Raw genomic sequence first — 24720 nt, forward strand, 5'->3', positions numbered from 1 at the left:
TGGCTATCTCCGCAAGGAAACATCAGATCTGCACAACTCATGGTTTTTTGGTCTTCGGGGAGGATGGGGAACATGAATATGTGATTGTTTTTCAAATTTGAGCTCTTTCTGCAATGGGCACTTTTCATGCTATAAGCAGTTTTTCCTAACAAATGCAAGATATAACATTGGCTATCTCCGCAAGGAAACATCAGATCTGCTCAACTCATGGTTTTTTTGTCTTCGGGGAGGAGGGGGAACATGAATATGTGTTTGTTTTTCGAATATGAGCTCTTTCTGCAATGGGCACTTTTCATACTATAAGCAGTTTTTCCTAACAAATGCAAGATATAACATGGGCTATCTCCGCAAGGAAACATGAGATCTGCAAAAGTTATGGTTTTTTGTTCTTCGGGGAGGATGGGGAACATGAATATGTGTTTGTTTTTCGAATTTAACCTCTATCTGAAATGAGCACTTTTCATGCTCTAAGCAGTTTTTCCTAACAAATGCAAGATATAACATTGGCTATCTCCGCAAGGAAACATCAGATCTGCACAACTCATGGTTTTTTGGTCTTCGGGGAGGATGGGGAACATGAAAATGTGTTTGTTTTTCGAATTTGACCTCTATCTGAAATGGGCACTTTTCATGCTATAAGCAGTTTTTCCTAACAAATGCAAGATATAACATGGGATATCTCCATAAGGAAACATCAGATCTGCACAACTCATGGTTTTTTGGTCTTCGGGGAGGATGGGGAACATGAATATGTGTTTGTTTTTCGAATTTGACCTCTATCTGAAATTAGCACTTTTCATGCTCTAAGCAGTTTTTCCTAACAAATGCAAGATATAACATGGGATATCTCTGCAAGGAAACATGAGATCTGCAAAAGTTATGGTTTTTTGGTCTTCGGGGAGGAGGGGGAACATGAATATGTGTTTGTTTTTCGAATTTGAGCTCTTTCTGCAATGGTCACTTCATACTATAAGCAGTTTTTCCTAACAAATGCAAGATATAACATGGGCTATCTCCGCAAGGAAACATCAGATCTGCAAACGTTATGGTTTTTTGGTCTTCGGGGAGGATGGGGAACATGAATATGTTTTTGTTTTTCGAATTTGAGCTCTTTCTGCAATGGGAACTTTTCATGCTATAAGCACTTTTTCCTAACAAATGCAAGATATAACATGGGATATCTCCGCAAGGAAACATGAGATCTGCAAAAGTTATGGTTTTTTGGTCTTCGGGGAGGATGGGGAACATGAATATGTGTTTGTTTTTCGAATTTGAGCTCTATTTGAAATGAGCACTTTTCATGCTCTAAGCAGTTTTTCCTAACAAATGCAAGATATAACATTGGCTATCTCCGCAAGGAAACATCAGATCTGCACAACTCATGGTTTTTTGGTCTTCGGGGAGGATGGGGAACATGAATATGTGATTGTTTTTCGAATTTGAGATCTTTCTGCAATGGGCACTTTTCATACTATAAGCAGTTTTTCCTAACAAATGCAAGATATAACATGGGCTATCTCCGCAAGGAAACATGAGATCTGCAAAAGTTATGGTTTTTTGTTCTTCGGGGAGGATGGGGAACATGAATATGTGTTTGTTTTTCGAATTTGACCTCTATCTGAAATGAGCACTTTTCATGCTCTAAGCAGTTTTTCCTAACAAATGCAAGATATAACATTGGCTATCTCCGCAAGGAAACATCAGATCTGCACAACACATGGTTTTTTGGTCTTCGGGGAGAATGGGGAACATGAATATGTGTTTGTTTTTCGAATTTGTCCTCTATCTGAAATTAGCACTTTTCATGCTCTAAGCAGTTTTTCCTAACAAATGCAAGATATAACATTGGCTATCTCCGCAAGGAAACATCAGATCTGCACAACTCATGGTTTTTTGGTCTTCGGAGAGGAGGGGGAACATGAATATGTGTTTGTTTTTCGAATTTGAGATCTTTCTGCAATGGGCACTTTTCATACTATAAGCAGTTTTTCATAACAAATGCAAGATATAACATTGGCAATCTCCGCAAGGAAACATCAGATCTGCTCAACTCATGGTTTTTTGATCTTCGGGGAGGAGGGGGAACATGAATATGTGTTTGTTTTTCGAATTTGAGCTCTTTCTGCAATGGTCACTTCATACTATAAGCAGTTTTTCCTAACAAATGCAAGATATAACATGGGCTATCTCCGCAAGGAAACATCAGATCTGCAAACGTTATGGTTTTTTGGTCTTCGGGGAGGATGGGGAACATGAATATGTTTTTGTTTTTCGAATTTGAGCTCTTTCTGCAATGGGCACTTTTCATGCTATAAGCACTTTTTCCTAACAAATGCAAGATATCACATGGGATATCTCCGCAAGGAAACATGAGATCTGCAAAAGTTATGGTTTTTTGGTCTTCGGGGAGGATGGGGAACATGAATATGTGTTTGTTTTTCGAATTTGAGCTCTATCTGAAATGAGCACTTTTCATGCTCTAAGCAGTTTTTCCTAACAAATGCAAGATATAACTTTGGCTATCTCCGCAAGGAAACATCAGATCTGCACAACTCATGGTTTTTTGGTCTTCGGGGAGAATGGGGAACATGAATATGTGTTTGTTTTTCGAATTTGACCTCTATCTGAAATGAGCACTTTTCATGCTCTAAGCAGTTTTTCCTAACAAATGCAAGATATAACATTGGCTATCTCCGCAAGGAAACATCAGATCTGCACAACTCATGGTTTTTTGGTCTTCGGGGAGGATGGGGAACATGAAAATGTGTTTGTTTTTCGAATTTGACCTCTATCTGAAATGGGCACTTTTCATGCTATAAGCAGTTTTTCCTAACAAATGCAAGATATAACATGGGATATCTCCGCAAGGAAACATCAGATCTGCACAACTCATGGTTTTTTGGTCTTCGGGGAGGATGGGGAACATGAATATGTGTTTGTTTTTCGAATTTGACCTCTATCTGAAATTAGCACTTTTCATGCTCTAAGCAGTTTTTCCTAACAAATGCAAGATATAACATGGGATATCTCTGCAAGGAAACATGAGATCTGCAAAAGTTATGGTTTTTTGGTCTTCGGGGAGGATGGGGAACATGAATATGTGATTGTTTTTCAAATTTGAGCTCTTTCTGCAATGGGCACTTTTCATGCTATAAGCAGTTTTTCCTAACAAATGCAAGATATAACATTGGCTATCTCCGCAAGGAAACATCAGATCTGCTCAACTCATGGTTTTTTGGTCTTCGGGGAGGAGGGGGAACATGAATATGTGTTTGTTTTTCGAATATGAGCTCTTTCTGCAATGGGCACTTTTCATACTATAAGCAGTTTTTCCTAACAAATGCAAGATATAACATGGGCTATCTCCGCAAGGAAACATGAGATCTGCAAAAGTTATGGTTTTTTGGTCTTCAGGGAGGATGGGGAACATGAATATGTGTTTGTTTTTCGAATTTGACCTCTATCTGAAATGAGCACTTTTCATGCTCTAAGCAGTTTTTCCTAACAAATGCAAGATATAACATTGGCTATCTCCGCAAGGAAACATCAGATCTGCACAACTCATGGATTTTTGGTCTTCGGGGAGGATGGGGAACATGAAAATGTGTTTGTTTTTCGAATTTGACCTCTATCTGAAATGGGCACTTTTCATGCTATAAGCAGTTTTTCCTAACAAATGCAAGATATAACATGGGATATCTCTGCAAGGAAACATGAGATCTGCAAAAGTTATGGTTTTTTGGTCTTCGGGGAGAATGGGGAACATGAATATGTGTTTGTTTTTCGAATTTGTCCTCTATCTGAAATGAGCACTTTTCATGCTCTAAGCAGTTTTTCCTAACAAATGCAAGATATAACATTGGCTATCTCCGCAAGGAAACATCAGATCTGCACAACTCATGGTTTTTTGGTCTTCGGGGAGGAGGGGGAACATGAATATGTGTTTGTTTTTCGAATTTGAGATCTTTCTGCAATGGGCACTTTTCATACTATAAGCAGTTTTTCATAACAAATGCAAGATATAACATTGGCAATCTCCGCAAGGAAACATCAGATCTGCTCAACTCATGGTTTTTTGATCTTCGGGGAGGAGGGGGAACATGAATATGTGTTTGTTTTTCGAATTTGAGCTCTTTCTGCAATGGTCACTTCATACTATAAGCAGTTTTTCCTAACAAATGCAAGATATAACATGGGCTATCTCCGCAAGGAAACATCAGATCTGCAAACGTTATGGTTTTTTGGTCTTCGGGGAGGATGGGGAACATGAATATGTTTTTGTTTTTCGAATTTGAGCTCTTTCTGCAATGGGAACTTTTCATGCTATAAGCACTTTTTCCTAACAAATGCAAGATATAACATGGGATATCTCCGCAAGGAAACATGAGATCTGCAAAAGTTATGGTTTTTTGGTCTTCGGGGAGGATGGGGAACATGAATATGTGTTTGTTTTTCGAATTTGAGCTCTATCTGAAATGAGCACTTTTCATGCTCTAAGCAGTTTTTCCTAACAAATGCAAGATATAACATTGGCTATCTCCGCAAGGAAACATCAGATCTGCACAACTCATGGTTTTTTGGTCTTCGGGGAGGATGGGGAACATGAATATGTGATTGTTTTTCGAATTTGAGATCTTTCTGCAATGGGCACTTTTCATACTATAAGCAGTTTTTCCTAACAAATGCAAGATATAACATGGGCTATCTCCGCAAGGAAACATGAGATCTGCAAAAGTTATGGTTTTTTGTTCTTCGGGGAGGATGGGGAACATGAATATGTGTTTGTTTTTCGAATTTGACCTCTATCTGAAATGAGCACTTTTCATGCTCTAAGCAGTTTTTCCTAACAAATGCAAGATATAACATTGGCTATCTCCGCAAGGAAACATCAGATCTGCACAACACATGGTTTTTTGGTCTTCGGGGAGAATGGGGAACATGAATATGTGTTTGTTTTTCGAATTTGTCCTCTATCTGAAATTAGCACTTTTCATGCTCTAAGCAGTTTTTCCTAACAAATGCAAGATATAACATTGGCTATCTCCGCAAGGAAACATCAGATCTGCACAACTCATGGTTTTTTGGTCTTCGGAGAGGAGGGGGAACATGAATATGTGTTTCTTTTTCGAATTTGAGATCTTTCTGCAATGGGCACTTTTCATACTATAAGCAGTTTTTCATAACAAATGCAAGATATAACATTGGCAATCTCCGCAAGGAAACATCAGATCTGCTCAACTCATGGTTTTTTGATCTTCGGGGAGGAGGGGGAACATGAATATGTGTTTGTTTTTCGAATTTGAGCTCTTTCTGCAATGGTCACTTCATACTATAAGCAGTTTTTCCTAACAAATGCAAGATATAACATGGGCTATCTCCGCAAGGAAACATCAGATCTGCAAACGTTATGGTTTTTTGGTCTTCGGGGAGGATGGGGAACATGAATATGTTTTTGTTTTTCGAATTTGAGCTCTTTCTTCAATGGGCACTTTTCATGCTATAAGCACTTTTTCCTAACAAATGCAAGATATCACATGGGATATCTCCGCAAGGAAACATGAGATCTGCAAAAGTTATGGTTTTTTGGTCTTCGGGGAGGATGGGGAACATGAATATGTGTTTGTTTTTCGAATTTGAGCTCTATCTGAAATGAGCACTTTTCATGCTCTAAGCAGTTTTTCCTAACAAATGCAAGATATAACATTGGCTATCTCCGCAAGGAAACATCAGATCTGCACAACTCATGGTTTTTTGGTCTTCGGGGAGGATGGGGAACATGAATATGTGATTGTTTTTCGAATTTGAGATCTTTCTGCAATGGGCATTTTCATACTATAAGCAGTTTTTCCTAACAAATGCAAGATATAACATGGGCTATCTCCGCAAGGAAACATGAGATCTGCAAAAGTTATGGTTTTTTGTTCTTCGGGGAGGAGGGGGAACATGAATATGTGTTTGTTTTTCGAATTTGACCTCTATCTGAAATGAGCACTTTTCATGCTCTAAGCAGTTTTTCCTAACAAATGCAAGATATAACATTGGCTATCTCCGCAAGGAAACATCAGATCTGCACAACTCATGGTTTTTTGGTCTTCGGGGAGGATGGGGAACATGAAAATGTGTTTGTTTTTCGAATTTGACCTCTATCTGAAATGGGCACTTTTCATGCTATAAGCAGTTTTTCCTAACAAATGCAAGATATAACATGGGATATCTCTGCAAGGAAACATCAGATCTGCACAACTCATGGTTTTTTGGTCTTCGGGGAGGATGGGGAACATGAATATGTGTTTGTTTTTCGAATTTGACCTCTATCTGAAATTAGCACTTTTCATGCTCTAAGCAGTTTTTCCTAACAAATGCAAGATATAACATTGGCTATCTCCGCAAGGAAACATCAGATCTGCACAACTCATGGTTTTTTGGTCTTCGGGGAGGATGGGGAACATGAATATGTGATTGTTTTTCAAATTTGAGCTCTTTTTGCAATGGGCACTTTTCATGCTATAAGCAGTTTTTCCTAACAAATGCAAGATATAACATTGGCTATCTCCGCAAGGAAACATCAGATCTGCTCAACTCATGGTTTTTTGGTCTTCGGGGAGGAGGGGGAACATGAATATGTGTTTGTTTTTCGAATATGAGCTCTTTCTGCAATGGGCACTTTTCATACTATAAGCAGTTTTTCCTAACAAATGCAAGATATAACATGGGATATCTCTGCAAGGAAACATGAGATCTGCAAAAGTTATGGTTTTTTGGTCTTCGGGGAGAATGGGGAACATGAATATGTGTTTGTTTTTCGAATTTGACCTCTATCTGAAATGAGCACTTTTCATGCTCTAAGCAGTTTTTCCTAACAAATGCAAGATATAACATTGGCTATATCCGCAAGGAAACATCAGATCTGCACAACTCATGGTTTTTTGGTCTTCGGGGAGGAGGGGGAACATGAATATGTGTTTGTTTTTCGAATTTGAGATCTTTCTGCAATGGGCACTTTTCATACTATAAGCAGTTTTTCATAACAAATGCAAGATATAACATTGGCAATCTCCGCAAGGAAACATCAGATCTGCTCAACTCATGGTTTTTTGATCTTCGGGGAGTAGGGGGAACATGAATATGTGTTTGTTTTTCGAATTTGAGCTCTTTCTGCAATGGTCACTTCATACTATAAGCAGTTTTTCCTAACAAATGCAAGATATAACATTGGCTATCTCCGCAAGGAAACATCAGATCTGCAAACGTTATGGTTTTTTGGTCTTCGGGGAGGATGGGGAACATGAATATGTTTTTGTTTTTCGAATTTGAGCTCTTTCTGCAATGGGCACTTTTCATGCTATAAGCACTTTTTCCTAACAAATGCAAGATATAACATGGGATATCTCCGCAAGGAAACATGAGATCTGCAAAAGTTATGGTTTTTTGGTCTTCGGGGAGGATGGGGAACATGAATATGTGTTTGTTTTTCGAATTTGAGCTCTATCTGAAATGAGCACTTTTCATGCTCTAAGCAGTTTTTCCTAACAAATGCAAGATATAACATTGGCTATCTCCGCAAGGAAACATCAGATCTGCACAACTCATGGTTTTTTGGTCTTCGGGGAGGATGGGGAACATGAATATGTGATTGTTTTTCGAATTTGAGATCTTTCTGCAATGGGCACTTTTCATACTATAAGCAGTTTTTCCTAACAAATGCAAGATATAACATGGGCTATCTCCGCAAGGAAACGAGATCTGCAAAAGTTATGGTTTTTTGTTCTTCGGGGAGGATGGGGAACATGAATATGTGTTTGTTTTTCGAATTTGACCTCTATCTGAAATGAGCACTTTTCATGCTCTAAGCAGTTTTTCCTAACAAATGCAAGATATAACATTGGCTATCTCCGCAAGGAAACATCAGATCTGCACAACTCATGGTTTTTTGGTCTTCGGGGAGAATGGGGAACATGAATATGTGTTTGTTTTTCGAATTTGTCCTCTATCTGAAATTAGCACTTTTCATGCTCTAAGCAGTTTTTCCTAACAAATGCAAGATATAACATTGGCTATCTCCGCAAGGAAACATGAGATCTGCAAAAGTTATGGTTTTTTGGTCTTCAGGGAGGATGGGGAACATGAATATGTGTTTGTTTTTCGAATTTGACCTCTATCTGAAATGAGCACTTTTCATGCTCTAAGCAGTTTTTCCTAACAAATGCAAGATATAACATTGGCTATCTCCGCAAGGAAACATCAGATCTGCACAACTCATGGTTTTTTGGTCTTCGGGGAGGATGGGGAACATGAAAATGTGTTTGTTTTTCGAATTTGACCTCTATCTGAAATGGGCACTTTTCATGCTATAAGCAGTTTTTCCTAACAAATGCAAGATATAACATGGGATATCTCTGCAAGGAAACATGAGATCTGCAAAAGTTATGGTTTTTTGGTCTTCGGGGAGAATGGGGAACATGAATATGTGTTTGTTTTTCGAATTTGTCCTCTATCTGAAATGAGCACTTTTCATGCTCTAAGCAGTTTTTCCTAACAAATGCAAGATATAACATTGGCTATCTCCGCAAGGAAACATCAGATCTGCACAACTCATGGTTTTTTGGTCTTCGGGGAGGAGGGGGAACATGAATATGTGTTTGTTTTTCGAATTTGAGATCTTTCTGCAATGGGCACTTTTCATACTATAAGCAGTTTTTCATAACAAATGCAAGATATAACATTGGCAATCTCCGCAAGGAAACATCAGATCTGCTCAACTCATGGTTTTTTGATCTTCGGGGAGGAGGGGGAACATGAATATGTGTTTGTTTTTCGAATTTGAGCTCTATCTGAAATGAGCACTTTTCATGCTCTAAGCAGTTTTTCCTAACAAATGCAAGATATAACATTGGCTATCTCCGCAAGGAAACATCAGATCTGCACAACTCATGGTTTTTTGGTCTTCGGGGAGGATGGGGAACATGAATATGTGATTGTTTTTCGAATTTGAGATCTTTCTGCAATGGGCACTTTTCATACTATAAGCAGTTTTTCCTAACAAATGCAAGATATAACATGGGCTATCTCCGCAAGGAAAAATGAGATCTGCAAAAGTTATGGTTTTTTGGTCTTCGGGGAGGATGGGGAACATGAATATGTGTTTGTTTTTCGAATTTGACCTCTATCTGAAATGAGCACTTTTCATGCTCTAAGCAGTTTTTCCTAACAAATGCAAGATATAACATTGGCTATCTCCGCAAGGAAACATCAGATCTGCACAACTCATGGTTTTTTGGTCTTCGGGGAGGATGGGGAACATGAAAATGTGTTTGTTTTTCGAATTTGACCTCTATCTGAAATGGGCACTTTTCATGCTATAAGCAGTTTTTCCTAACAAATGCAAGATATAACATGGGATATCTCTGCAAGGAAACATCAGATCTGCACAACTCATGGTTTTTTGGTCTTCGGGGAGGATGGGGAACATGAATATGTGTTTGTTTTTCGAATTTGACCTCTATCTGAAATTAGCACTTTTCATGCTCTAAGCAGTTTTTCCTAACAAATGCAAGATATAACATTGGCTATCTCCGCAAGGAAACATCAGATCTGCACAACTCATGGTTTTTTGGTCTTCGGGGAGGATGGGGAACATGAATATGTGATTGTTTTTCAAATTTGAGCTCTTTCTGTAATGGGCACTTTTCATGCTATAAGCAGTTTTTCCTAACAAATGTAAGATATAACATTGGCTATCTCCGCAAGGAAACATCAGATCTGCTGAACTCATGGTTTTTTGGTCTTCGGGGAGGATGGGGAACATGAATATGTGATTGTTTTTCGAGTTTGAGCTCTTTCTGCAATGGGCACTTTTCATGCTATAAGCAGTTTTTTGTAACAAATGCAAGATATAACATTGGCTATCTCCGCAAGGAAACATCAGATCTGCACAACTCATGGTTTTTTGGTCTTCGGGGAGGATGGGGAACATGAAAATGTGTTTGTTTTTCGAATTTGACCTCTATCTGAAATGGGCACTTTTCATGCTATAAGCAGTTTTTCCTAACAAATGCAAGATATAACATGGGCTATCTCCGTAAGGAAACATGAGATCTGCAAAAGTTATGGTTTTTTGGTCTTCGGGGAGGATGGGGAACATGAATATGTGTTTGTTTTTCGAATTTGACCTCTATCTGAAATGAGCACTTTTCATGCTCTAAGCAGTTTTTCCTAACAAATGCAAGATATAACATTGGCTATCTCCGCAAGGATACATCAGATCTGCACAACTCATGGTTTTTTGGTCTTCGGGGAGGAGGGGGAACATGAAAATGTGTTTGTTTTTCGAATTTGACCTCTATCTGAAATGGGCACTTTTCATGCTTATAAGCAGTTTTTCCTAACAAATGCAAGATATAACATGGGATATCTCCGCAAGGAAACATGAGATCTGCAAAAGTTATGGTTTTTTGGTCTTCGGGGAGGATGGGGAACATGAATATGTGTTTGTTTTTCGAATTTGACCTCTATCTGAAATTAGCACTTTTCATGCTCTAAGCAGTTTTTCCTAACAAATGCAAGATATAACATTGGCTATCTCCGCAAGGAAACATCAGATCTGCACAACTCATTGTTTTTTGGTCTTCGGGGAGGATGGGGAACATGAATATGTGATTGTTTTTCGAATTTGAGCTCTTTCTGCAATTTGCACTTTTCATGCTATAAGTAGTTTTTCCTAACAAATGCAAGATATAACATTGGCTATCTCCGCAAGGAAACATCAGATCTGCACAACTCATGGTTTTTTGGTCTTCGGGGAGGATGGGGAACATGAAAATGTGTTTGTTTTTCGAATTTGACCTCTATCTGAAATGGGCACTTTTCATGCTATAAGCAGTTTTTCCTAACAAATGCAAGATATAACATGGGATATCTCTGCAAGGAAACATGAGATCTGCAAAAGTTATGGTTTTTTGTTCTTCGGGGAGGATGGGGAACATGAATATGTGTTTGTTTTTCGAATTTGTCCTCTATCTGAAATTAGCACTTTTCATGCTCTAAGCAGTTTTTCCTAACAAATGCAAGATATAACATTGGTTATCTCCGCAAGGAAACATCAGATCTGCACAACTCATGGTTTTTTGGTCTTCGGGGAGGAGGGGGAACATGAATATGTGTTTGTTTTTCGAATTTGAGATCTTTCTGCAATGGGCACTTTTCATACTATAAGCAGTTTTTCCTAACAAATGCAAGATATAACATTGGCTATCTCCGCAAGGAAACATCAGATCTGCACAACTCATGGTTTTTTGGTCTTCGGGGAGGAGGGGGAACATGAATATGTGTTTGTTTTTCGAATTTGAGATCTTTCTGCAATGGGCACTTTTCATACTATAAGCAGTTTTTCCTAACAAATGCAAGATATAACATTGGCTATCTCCGCAAGGAAACATCAGATCTGCACAACTCATGGTTTTTTGGTCTTCGGGGAGGAGGGGGAACATGAAAATGTGTTTGTTTTTCGAATTTGACCTCTATCTGAAATGGGCACTTTTCATGCTTATAAGCAGTTTTTCCTAACAAATGCAAGATATAACAATGGGATATCTCCGCAAGGAAACATGAGATCTGCAAAAGTTATGGTTTTTTGGTCTTCGGGGAGGATGGGGAACATGAATATGTGTTTGTTTTTCGAATTTGACCTCTATCTGAAATTAGCACTTTTCATGCTCTAAGCAGTTTTTCCTAACAAATGCAAGATATAACATTGGCTATCTCCGCAAGGAAACATCAGATCTGCACAACTCATTGTTTTTTTGGTCTTCGGGGAGGATGGGGAACATGAATATGTGATTGTTTTTCGAATTTGAGCTCTTTCTGCAATTTGCACTTTTCATGCTATAAGCAGTTTTTCCTAACAAATGCAAGATATAACATTGGCTATCTCCGCAAGGAAACATCAGATCTGCACAACTCATGGTTTTTTGGTCTTCGGGGAGGATGGGGAACATGAAAATGTGTTTGTTTTTCGAATTTGACCTCTATCTGAAATGGGCACTTTTCATGCTATAAGCAGTTTTTCCTAACAAATGCAAGATATAACATGGGATATCTCTGCAAGGAAACATGAGATCTGCAAAAGTTATGGTTTTTTGGTCTTCGGGGAGGATGGGGAACATGAATATGTGTTTGTTTTTCGAATTTGTCCTCTATCTGAAATTAGCACTTTTCATGCTCTAAGCAGTTTTTCCTAACAAATGCAAGATATAACATTGGTTATCTCCGCAAGGAAACATCAGATCTGCACAACTCATGGTTTTTTGGTCTTCGGGGAGGAGGGGGAACATGAATATGTGTTTGTTTTTCGAATTTGAGATCTTTCTGCAATGGGCACTTTTCATACTATAAGCAGTTTTTCCTAACAAATGCAAGATATAACATTGGCTATCTCCGCAAGGAAACATCAGATCTGCACAACTCATGGTTTTTTGGTCTTCGGGGAGGATGGGGAACATGAAAATGTGTTTGTTTTTCGAATTTGACCTCTATCTGAAATGGGCACTTTTCATGCTATAAGCAGTTTTTCCTAACAAATGCAAGATATAACATGGGATATCTCTGCAAGGAAACATGAGATCTGCAAAAGTTATGGTTTTTTGGTCTTCGGGGAGAATGGGGAACATGAATATGTGTTTGTTTTTCGAATTTGTCCTCTATCTGAAATGAGCACTTTTCATGCTCTAAGCAGTTTTTCCTAACAAATGCAAGATATAACATTGGCTATCTCCGCAAGGAAACATCAGATCTGCACAACTCATGGTTTTTTGGTCTTCGGGGAGGAGGGGGAACATGAATATGTGTTTGTTTTTCGAATTTGAGATCTTTCTGCAATGGGCACTTTTCATACTATAAGCAGTTTTTCATAACAAATGCAAGATATAACATTGGCAATCTCCGCAAGGAAACATCAGATCTGCTCAACTCATGGTTTTTTGATCTTCGGGGAGGAGGGGGAACATGAATATGTGTTTGTTTTTCGAATTTGAGCTCTTTCTGCAATGGTCACTTCATACAATAAGCAGTTTTTCCTAACAAATGCAAGATATAACATGGGCTATCTCCGCAAGGAAACATCAGATCTGCAAACGTTATGGTTTTTTGGTCTTCGGGGAGGATGGGGAACATGAATATGTTTTTGTTTTTCGAATTTGAGCTCTTTCTGCAATGGGCACTTTTCATGCTATAAGCACTTTTCCTAACAAATGCAAGATATAACATGGGATATCTCCGCAAGGAAACATGAGATCTTCAAAAGTTATGGTTTTTTGTTCTTCGGGGAGGATGGGGAACATGAATATGTGTTTGTTTTTCCAATTTGAGCTCTATCTGAAATGAGCACTTTTCATGCTCTAAGCAGTTTTTCCTAACAAATGCAAGATATAACATTGGCTATCTCCGCAAGGAAACATCAGATCTGCACAACTCATGGTTTTTTGGTCTTCGGGGAGAATGGGGAACATGAATATGTGTTTGTTTTTCGAATTTGTCCTCTATCTGAAATTAGCACTTTTCATGCTCTAAGCAGTTTTTCCTAACAAATGCAAGATATAACATTGGCTATCTCCGCAAGGAAACATCAGATCTGCACAACTCATGGTTTTTTGGTCTTCGGGGAGGAGGGGGAACATGAATATGTGTTTGTTTTTCGAATTTGAGATCTTTCTGCAATGGGCACTTTTCATACTATAAGCAGTTTTTCATAACAAATGCAAGATATAACATTGGCAATCTCCGCAAGGAAACATCAGATCTGCTCAACTCATGGTTTTTTGATCTTCGGGGAGGAGGGGGAACATGAATATGTGTTTGTTTTTCGAATTTGAGCTCTTTCTGCAATGGTCACTTCATACTATAAGCAGTTTTTCCTAACAAATGCAAGATATAACATGGGCTATCTCCGCAAGGAAACATCAGATCTGCAAACGTTATGGTTTTTTGGTCTTCGGGGAGGATGGGGAACATGAATATGTTTTTGTTTTTCGAATTTGAGCTCTTTCTGCAATGGGCACTTTTCATGCTCTAAGCAGTTCTTCCTAACAAATGCAAGATATAACATTGGCTATCTCCGCAAGGAAACATCAGATCTGCACAACTCATGGTTTTTTGGTCTTCGGGGAGGATGGGGAACATGAATATGTGATTGTTTTTCGAGTTTGAGCTCTTTCTGCAATGGGCACTTTTCATGCTATAAGCAGTTTTTTGTAACAAATGCAAGATATAACATTGGCTATCTCCGCAAGGAAACATCAGATCTGCACAACTCATGGTTTTTTGGTCTTCGGGGAGGATGGGGAACATGAAAATGTGTTTGTTTTTCGAATTTGACCTCTATCTGAAATGGGCACTTTTCATGCTATAAGCAGTTTTTCCTAACAAATGCAAGATATAACATGGGCTATCTCCGTAAGGAAACATGAGATCTGCAAAAGTTATGGTTTTTTGGTCTTCGGGGAGGATGGGGAACATGAATATGTGTTTGTTTTTCGAATTTGACCTCTATCTGAAATGAGCACTTTTCATGCTCTAAGCAGTTTTTCCTAACAAATGCAAGATATAACATTGGCTATCTCCGCAAGGATACATCAGATCTGCACAACTCATGGTTTTTTGGTCTTCGGGGAGGAGGGGGAACATGAAAATGTGTTTGTTTTTCGAATTTGACCTCTATCTGAAATGGGCACTTTTCATGCTTATAAGCAGTTTTTCCTAACAAATGCAAGATATAACATGGGATATCTCCGCAAGGAAACATGAGATCTGCAAAAGTTATGGTTTTTTGGTCTTCGGGGAGGATGGGGAACATGAATATGTGTTTGTTTTTCGAATTTGACCTCTATCTGAAATTAGCACTTTTCATGCTCTAAGCAGTTTTTCCTAACAAATGCAAGATATAACATTGGCTATCTCCGCAAGGAAACATCAGATCTGCACAACTCATTGTTTTTTGGTCTTCGGGGAGGATGGGGAACATGAATATGTGATTGTTTTTCGAATTTGAGCTCTTTCTGCAATTTGCACTTTTCATGCTATAAGCAGTTTTTCCTAACAAATGCAAGATATAACATTGGCTATCTCCGCAAGGAAACATCAGATCTGCACAACTCATGGTTTTTTGGTCTTCGGGGAGGATGGGGAACATGAAAATGTGTTTGTTTTTCGAATTTGACCTCTATCTGAAATGGGCACTTTTCATGCTATAAGCAGTTTTTCCTAACAAATGCAAGATATAACATGGGATATCTCTGCAAGGAAACATGAGATCTGCAAAAGTTATGGTTTTTTGGTCTTCGGGGAGGATGAGGAACATGAATATGTGTTTGTTTTTCGAATTTGTCCTCTATCTGAAATTAGCACTTTTCATGCTCTAAGCAGTTTTTCCTAACAAATGCAAGATATAACATTGGTTATCTCCGCAAGGAAACATCAGATCTGCACAACTCATGGTTTTTTGGTCTTCGGGGAGGAGGGGGAACATGAATATGTGTTTGTTTTTCGAATTTGACCTCTATCTGAAATTAGCACTTTTCATGCTCTAAGCAGTTTTTCCTAACAAATGCAAGATATAACATTGGCTATCTCCGCAAGGAAACATCAGATCTGCACAACTCATTGTTTTTTGGTCTTCGGGGAGGATGGGGAACATGAATATGTGATTGTTTTTCGAATTTGAGCTCTTTCTGCAATTTGCACTTTTCATGCTATAAGCAGTTTTTCCTAACAAATGCAAGATATAACATTGGCTATCTCCGCAAGGAAACATCAGATCTGCACAACTCATGGTTTTTTGGTCTTCGGGGAGGATGGGGAACATGAAAATGTGTTTGTTTTTCGAATTTGACCTCTATCTGAAATGGGCACTTTTCATGCTATAAGCAGTTTTTCCTAACAAATGCAAGATATAACATGGGATATCTCTGCAAGGAAACATGAGATCTGCAAAAGTTATGGTTTTTTGGTCTTCGGGGAGGATGGGGAACATGAATATGTGTTTGTTTTTCGAATTTGTCCTCTATCTGAAATTAGCACTTTTCATGCTCTAAGCAGTTTTTCCTAACAAATGCAAGATATAACATTGGTTATCTCCGCAAGGAAACATCAGATCTGCACAACTCATGGTTTTTTGGTCTTCGGGGAGGAGGGGGAACATGAATATGTGTTTGTTTTTCGAATTTGAGATCTTTCTGCAATGGGCACTTTTCATACTATAAGCAGTTTTTCCTAACAAATGCAAGATATAACATTGGCTATCTCCGCAAGGAAACATCAGATCTGCACAACTCATGGTTTTTTGGTCTTCGGGGAGGATGGGGAACATGAAAATGTGTTTGTTTTTCGAATTTGACCTCTATCTGAAATGGGCACTTTTCATGCTATAAGCAGTTTTTCCTAACAAATGCAAGATATAACATGGGATATCTCTGCAAGGAAACATGAGATCTGCAAAAGTTATGGTTTTTTGGTCTTCGGGGAGAATGGGGAACATGAATATGTGTTTGTTTTTCGAATTTGTCCTCTATCTGAAATGAGCACTTTTCATGCTCTAAGCAGTTTTTCCTAACAAATGCAAGATATAACATTGGCTATCTCCGCAAGGAAACATCAGATCTGCACAACTCATGGTTTGTTGGTCTTCGGGGAGGAGGGGGAACATGAATATGTGTTTGTTTTTCGAATTTGAGATCTTTCTGCAATGGGCACTTTTCATACTATAAGCAGTTTTTCATAACAAATGCAAGATATAACATTGGCAATCTCCGCAAGGAAACATCAGATCTGCTCAACTCATGGTTTTTTGATCTTCGGGGAGGAGGGGGAACATGAATATGTGTTTGTTTTTCGAATTTGAGCTCTTTCTGCAATGGTCACTTCATACTATAAGCAGTTTTTCCTAACAAATGCAAGATATAACATGGGCTATCTCCGCAAGGAAACATCAGATCTGCAAACGTTATGGTTTTTTGGTCTTCGGGGAGGATGGGGAACATTAATATGTTTTTGTTTTTCGAATTTGAGCTCTTTCTGCAATGGGCACTTTTCATGCTATAAGCACTTTTGCTAACAAATGCAAGATATAACATGGGATATCTCCGCAAGGAAACATGAGATCTTCAAAAGTTATGGTTTTTTGTTCTTCGGGGAGGATGGGGAACATGAATATGTGTTTGTTTTTCCAATTTGAGCTCTATCTGAAATGAGCACTTTTCATGCTCTAAGCAGTTTTTCCTAACAAATGCAAGATATAACATTGGCTATCTCCGCAAGGAAACATCAGATCTGCACAACTCATGGTTTTTTGGTCTTCGGGGAGAATGGGGAACATGAATATGTGTTTGTTTTTCGAATTTGTCCTCTATCTGAAATTAGCACTTTTCATGCTCTAAGCAGTTTTTCCTAACAAATGCAAGATATAACATTGGCTATCTCCGCAAGGAAACGTCAGATCTGCACAACTCATGGTTTTTTGGTCTTCGGGGAGGAGGGGGAACATGAATATGTGTTTGTTTTTCGAATTTGAGATCTTTCTGCAATGGGCACTTTTCATACTATAAGCAGTTTTTCATAACAAATGCAAGATATAACATTGGCAATCTCCGCAAGGAAACATCAGATCTGCTCAACTCATGGTTTTTTGATCTTCGGGGAGGAGGGGGAACATGAATATGTGTTTGTTTTTCGAATTTGAGCTCTTTCTGCAATGGTCACTTCATACTATAAGCAGTTTTTCCTAACAAATGCAAGATATAACATGGGCTATCTCCGCAAGGAAACATCAGATCTGCAAACGTTATGGTTTTTTGGTCTTCGGGGAGGATGGGGAACATGAATATGTTTTTGTTTTTCGAATTTGAGCTCTTTCTGCAATGGGCACTTTTCATGCTATAAGCACTTTTTCCTAACAAATGCAAGATATAACATGGGATATCTCCGCAAGGAAACATGAGATCTGCAAAAGTTATGGTTTTTTGGTCTTCGGGGAGGATGGGGAACATGAATATGTGTTTGTTTTTCGAATTTGAGCTCTATCTGAAATGAGCACTTTTCATGCTCTAAGCAGTTTTTCCTAACAAATGCAAGATATAACATTGGCTATCTCCGCAAGGAAACATCAGATCTGCACAACTCATGGTTTTTTGGTCTTCGGGGAGGATGGGGAACATGAATATGTGATTGTTTTTCGAATTTGAGATCTTTCTGCAATGGGCACTTTTCATACTATAAGCAGTTTTTCCTAACAAATGCAAGATATAACATGGGCTATCTCCGCAAGGAAACATGAGATCTGCAAAAGTTATGGTTTTTTGTTCTTCGGGGAGGATGGGGAACATGAATATGTGTTTGTTTTTCGAATTTGACCTCTATCTGAAATGAGCACTTTTCATGCTCTAAGCAGTTTTTCCTAACAAATGCAAGATATAACATTGGCTATCTCCGCAAGGAAACATCAGATCTGCACAACTCATGGTTTTTTGGTCTTCGGGGAGGATGGGGAACATGAAAATGTGTTTGTTTTTCGAATTTGACCTCTATCTGAAATGGGCACTTTTCATGCTATAAGCAGTTTTTCCTAACAAATGCAAGATATAACATGGGATATCTCTGCAAGGAAACATCAGATCTGCACAACTCATGGTTTTTTGGTCTTCGGGGAGGATGGGGAACATGAATATGTGTTTGTTTTTCGAATTTGACCTCTATCTGAAATTAGCACTTTTCATGCTCTAAGCAGTTTTTCCTAACAAATGCAAGATATAACATTGGCTATCTCCGCAAGGAAACATCAGATCTGCACAACTCATGGTTTTTTGGTCTTCGGGGAGGATGGGGAACATGAATATGTGATTGTTTTTCAAATTTGAGCTCTTTCTGCAATGGGCACTTTTCATGCTATAAGCAGTTTTTCCTAACAAATGCAAGATATAACATTGGCTATCTCCGCAAGGAAACATCAGATCTGCTCAACTCATGGTTTTTTGGTCTTCGGGGAGGAGGGGGAACATGAATATGTGTTTGTTTTTCGAATATGAGCTCTTTCTGCAATGGGCACTTTTCATACTATAAGCAGTTTTTCCTAACAAATGCAAGATATAACATGGGCTATCTCCGCAAGGAAACATGAGATCTGCAAAAGTTATGGTTTTTTGGTCTTCAGGGAGGATGGGGAACATGAATATGTGTTTGTTTTTCGAATTTGACCTCTATCTGAAATGAGCACTTTTCATGCTCTAAGCAGTTTTTTCTAACAAATGCAAGATATAACATTGGCTATCTCCGCAAGGAAACATGAGATCTGCAAAAGTTATGGTTTTTTGTTCTTCGGGGAGGATGGGGAACATGAATATGTGTTTGTTTTTCGAATTTGACCTCTATCTGAAATGTGCACTTTTCATGCTCTAAGCAGTTTTTCCTAACAAATGCAAGATATAACATTGGCTATCTCCGCAAGGAAACATCAGATCTGCACAACTCATGGTTTTTTGGTCTTCGGGGAGGATGGGGAACATGAATATGTGATTGTTTTTCGAGTTTGAGCTCTTTCTGCAATGGGCACTTTTCATGCTATAAGCAGTTTTTTCTAACAAATGCAAGATATAACATTGGCTATCTCCGCAAGGAAACATCAGATCTGCACAACTCATGGTTTTTTGGTCTTCGGGGAGGATGGGGAACATGAAAATGTGTTTGTTTTTCGAATTTGACCTCTATCTGAAATGGGCACTTTTCATGCTATAAGCAGTTTTTCCTAACAAATGCAAGATATAACATGGGCTATCTCCGCAAGGAAACATGAGATCTGCAAAAGTTATGGTTTTTTGGTCTTCGGGGAGGATGGGGAACATGAATATGTGTTTGTTTTTCGAATTTGACCTCTATCTGAAATGAGCACTTTTCATGCTCTAAGCAGTTTTTCCTAACAAATGCAAGATATAACATTGGCTATCTCCGCAAGGATACATCAGATCTGCACAACTCATGGTTTTTTGGTCTTCGGGGAGGAGGGGGAACATGAAAATGTGTTTGTTTTTCGAATTTGACCATTATCTGAAATGGGCACTTTTCATGCTTATAAGCAGTTTTTCCTAACAAATGCAAGATATAACATGGGATATCTCCGCAAGGAAACATGAGATCTGCAAAAGTTATGGTTTTTTGGTCTTCGGGGAGGATGGGGAACATGAATATGTGTTTGTTTTTCGAATTTGACCTCTATCTGAAATTAGCACTTTTCATGCTCTAAGCAGTTTTTCCTAACAAATGCAAGATATAACATTGGCTATCTCCGCAAGGAAACATCAGATCTGCACAACTCATTGTTTTTTGGTCTTCGGGGAGGATGGGGAACATGAATATGTGATTGTTTTTCGAATTTGAGCTCTTTCTGCAATGGGCACTTTTCATGCTATAAGCAGTTTTTCCTAACAAATGCAAGATATAACATTGGCTATCTCCGCAAGGAAACATCAGATCTGCACAACTCATGGTTTTTTGGTCTTCGGGGAGGATGGGGAACATGAAAATGTGTTTGTTTTTCGAATTTGAGATCTTTCTGCAATGGGCACTTTTCATACTATAAGCAGTTTTTCCTAACAAATGCAAGATATAACATTGGCTATCTCCGCAAGGAAACATCAGATCTGCACAACTCATGGTTTTTTGGTCTTCGGGGAGGATGGGGAACATGAAAATGTGTTTGTTTTTCGAATTTGACCTCTATCTGAAATGGGCACTTTTCATGCTATAAGCAGTTTTTCCTAACAAATGCAAGATATAACATGGGATATCTCTGCAAGGAAACATGAGATCTGCAAAAGTTATGGTTTTTTGTTCTTCGGGGAGAATGGGGAACATGAATATGTGTTTGTTTTTCGAATTTGTCCTCTATCTGAAATTAGCACTTTTCATGCTCTAAGCAGTTTTTCCTAACAAATGCAAGATATAACATTGGCTATCTCCGCAAGGAAACATCAGATCTGCACAACTCATGGTTTTTTGGTCTTCGGGGAGGAGGGGGAACATGAATATGTGTTTGTTTTTCGAATTTGAGATCTTTCTGCAATGGGCACTTTTCATACTATAAGCAGTTTTTCCTAACAAATGCAAGATATAACATTGGCAATCTCCGCAAGGAAACATCAGATCTGCTCAACTCATGGTTTTTTGATCTTCGGGGAGGAGGGGGAACATGAATATGTGTTTGTTTTTCGAATTTGAGCTCTTTCTGCAATGGTCACTTCATACTATAAGCAGTTTTTCCTAACAAATGCAAGATATAACATGGGCTATCTCCGCAAGGAAACATCAGATCTGCAAACGTTATGGTTTTTTGGTCTTCGGGGAGGATGGGGAACATGAATATGTTTTTGTTTTTCGAATTTGAGCTCTTTCTGCAATGGGCACTTTTCATGCTATAAGCACTTTTCCTAACAAATGCAAGATATAACATGGGATATCTCCGCAAGGAAACATGAGATCTTCAAAAGTTATGGTTTTTTGTTCTTCGGGGAGGATGGGGAACATGAATATGTGTTTGTTTTTCCAATTTGAGCTCTATCTGAAATGAGCACTTTTCATGCTCTAAGCAGTTTTTCCTAACAAATGCAAGATATAACATTGGCTATCTCCGCAAGGAAACATCAGATCTGCACAACTCATGGTTTTTTGGTCTTCGGGGAGAATGGGGAACATGAATATGTGTTTGTTTTTCGAATTTGTCCTCTATCTGAAATTAGCACTTTTCATGCTCTAAGCAGTTTTTCCTAACAAATGCAAGATATAACATTGGCTATCTCCGCAAGGAAACGTCAGATCTGCACTCATGGTTTTTTGGTCTTCGGGGAGGAGGGGGAACATGAATATGTGTTTGTTTTTCGAATTTGAGATCTTTCTGCAATGGGCACTTTTCATACTATAAGCAGTTTTTCATAACAAATGCAAGATATAACATTGGCAATCTCCGCAAGGAAACATCAGATCTGCTCAACTCATGGTTATTTGATCTTCGGGGAGGAGGGGGAACATGAATATGTGTTTGTTTTTCGAATTTGAGCTCTTTCTGCAATGGTCACTTCATACTATAAGCAGTTTTTCCTAACAAATGCAAGATATAACATGGGCTATCTCCGCAAGGAAACATCAGATCTGCAAACGTTATGGTTTTTTGGTCTTCGGGGAGGATGGGGAACATGAATATGTTTTTGTTTTTCGAATTTGAGCTCTTTCTGCAATGGGCACTTTTCATGCTATAAGCACTTTTTCCTAACAAATGCAAGATATAACATGGGATATCTCCGCAAGGAAACATGAGATCTGCAAAAGTTATGGTTTTTTGGTCTTCGGGGAGGATGGGGAACATGAATATGTGTTTGTTTTTCGAATTTGAGCTCTATCTGAAATGAGCACTTTTCATGCTCTAAGCAGTTTTTCCTAACAAATGCAAGATATAACATTGGCTATCTCCGCAAGGAAACATCAGATCTGCACAACTCATGGTTTTTTGGTCTTCGGGGAGGATGGGGAACATGAATATGTGATTGTTTTTCAAATTTGAGCTCTTTCTGCAATGGGCACTTTTCATGCTATAAGCAGTTTTTCCTAACAAATGCAAGATATAACATTGGCTATCTCCGCAAGGAAACATCAGATCTGCACAACTCATGGTTTTTTGGTCTTCGGGGAGGATGGGGAACATGAATATGTGATTGTTTTTCGAATTTGAGATCTTTCTGCAATGGGCACTTTTCATACTATAAGCAGTTTTTCCTAACAAATGCAAGATATAACATGGGCTATCTCCGCAAGGAAACATGAGATCTGCAAAAGTTATGGTTTTTTGTTCTTCGGGGAGGATGGGGAACATGAATATGTGTTTGTTTTTCGAATTTGACCTCTATCTGAAATGAGCACTTTTCATGCTCTAAGCAGTTTTTCCTAACAAATGCAAGATATAACATTGGCTATCTCCGCAAGGAAACATCAGATCTGCACAACTCATGGTTTTTTGGTCTTCGGGGAGGATGGGGAACATGAAAATGTGTTTGTTTTTCGAATTTGACCTCTATCTGAAATGGGCACTTTTCATGCTATAAGCAGTTTTTCCTAACAAATGCAAGATATAACATGGGATATCTCTGCAAGGAAACATCAGATCTGCACAACTCATGGTTTTTTGGTCTTCGGGGAGGATGGGGAACATGAATATGTGTTTGTTTTTCGAATTTGACCTCTATCTGAAATTAGCACTTTTCATGCTCTAAGCAGTTTTTCCTAACAAATGCAAGATATAACATTGGCTATCTCCGCAAGGAAACATCAGATCTGCACAACTCATGGTTTTTTGGTCTTCGGGGAGGATGGGGAACATGAATATGTGATTGTTTTTCAAATTTGAGCTCTTTCTGCAATGGGCACTTTTCATGCTATAAGCAGTTTTTCCTAACAAATGCAAGATATAACATTGGCTATCTCCGCAAGGAAACATCAGATCTGCTCAACTCATGGTTTTTTGGTCTTTGGGGAGGAGGGGGAACATGAATATGTGTTTGTTTTTCGAATATGAGCTCTTTCTGCAATGGGCACTTTTCATACTATAAGCAGTTTTTCCTAACAAATGCAAGATATAACATGGGCTATCTCCGCAAGGAAACATGAGATCTGCAAAAGTTATGGTTTTTTGGTCTTCAGGGAGGATGGGGAACATGAATATGTGTTTGTTTTTCGAATTTGACCTCTATCTGAAATGAGCACTTTTCATGCTCTAAGCAGTTTTTTCTAACAAATGCAAGATATAACATTGGCTATCTCCGCAAGGAAACATGAGATCTGCAAAAGTTATGGTTTTTTGTTCTTCGGGGAGGATGGGGAACATGAATATGTGTTTGTTTTTCGAATTTGACCTCTATCTGAAATGTGCACTTTTCATGCTCTAAGCAGTTTTTCCTAACAAATGCAAGATATAACATTGGCTATCTCCGCAAGGAAACATCAGATCTGCACAACTCATGGTTTTTTGGTCTTCGGGGAGGATGGGGAACATGAATATGTGATTGTTTTTCGAGTTTGAGCTCTTTCTGCAATGGGCACTTTTCATGCTATAAGCAGTTTTTTCTAACAAATGCAAGATATAACATTGGCTATCTCCGCAAGGAAACATCAGATCTGCACAACTCATGGTTTTTTGGTCTTCGGGGAGGATGGGGAACATGAAAATGTGTTTGTTTTTCGAATTTGACCTCTATCTGAAATGGGCACTTTTCATGCTATAAGCAGTTTTTCCTAACAAATGCAAGATATAACATGGGCTATCTCCGCAAGGAAACATGAGATCTGCAAAAGTTATGGTTTTTTGGTCTTCGGGGAGGATGGGGAACATGAATATGTGTTTGTTTTTCGAATTTGACCTCTATCTGAAATGAGCACTTTTCATGCTCTAAGCAGTTTTTCCTAACAAATGCAAGATATAACATTGGCTATCTCCGCAAGGATACATCAGATCTGCACAACTCATGGTTTTTTGGTCTTCGGGGAGGAGGGGGAACATGAAAATGTGTTTGTTTTTCGAATTTGACCATTATCTGAAATGGGCACTTTTCATGCTTATAAGCAGTTTTTCCTAACAAATGCAAGATATAACATGGGATATCTCCGCAAGGAAACATGAGATCTGCAAAAGTTATGGTTTTT

Source organism: Vipera ursinii, assembly GCF_947247035.1.
Source record: "Vipera ursinii genome assembly, chromosome: 17".
In the NCBI taxonomy this organism is placed as follows: Eukaryota; Metazoa; Chordata; class Lepidosauria; order Squamata; family Viperidae; genus Vipera; species Vipera ursinii.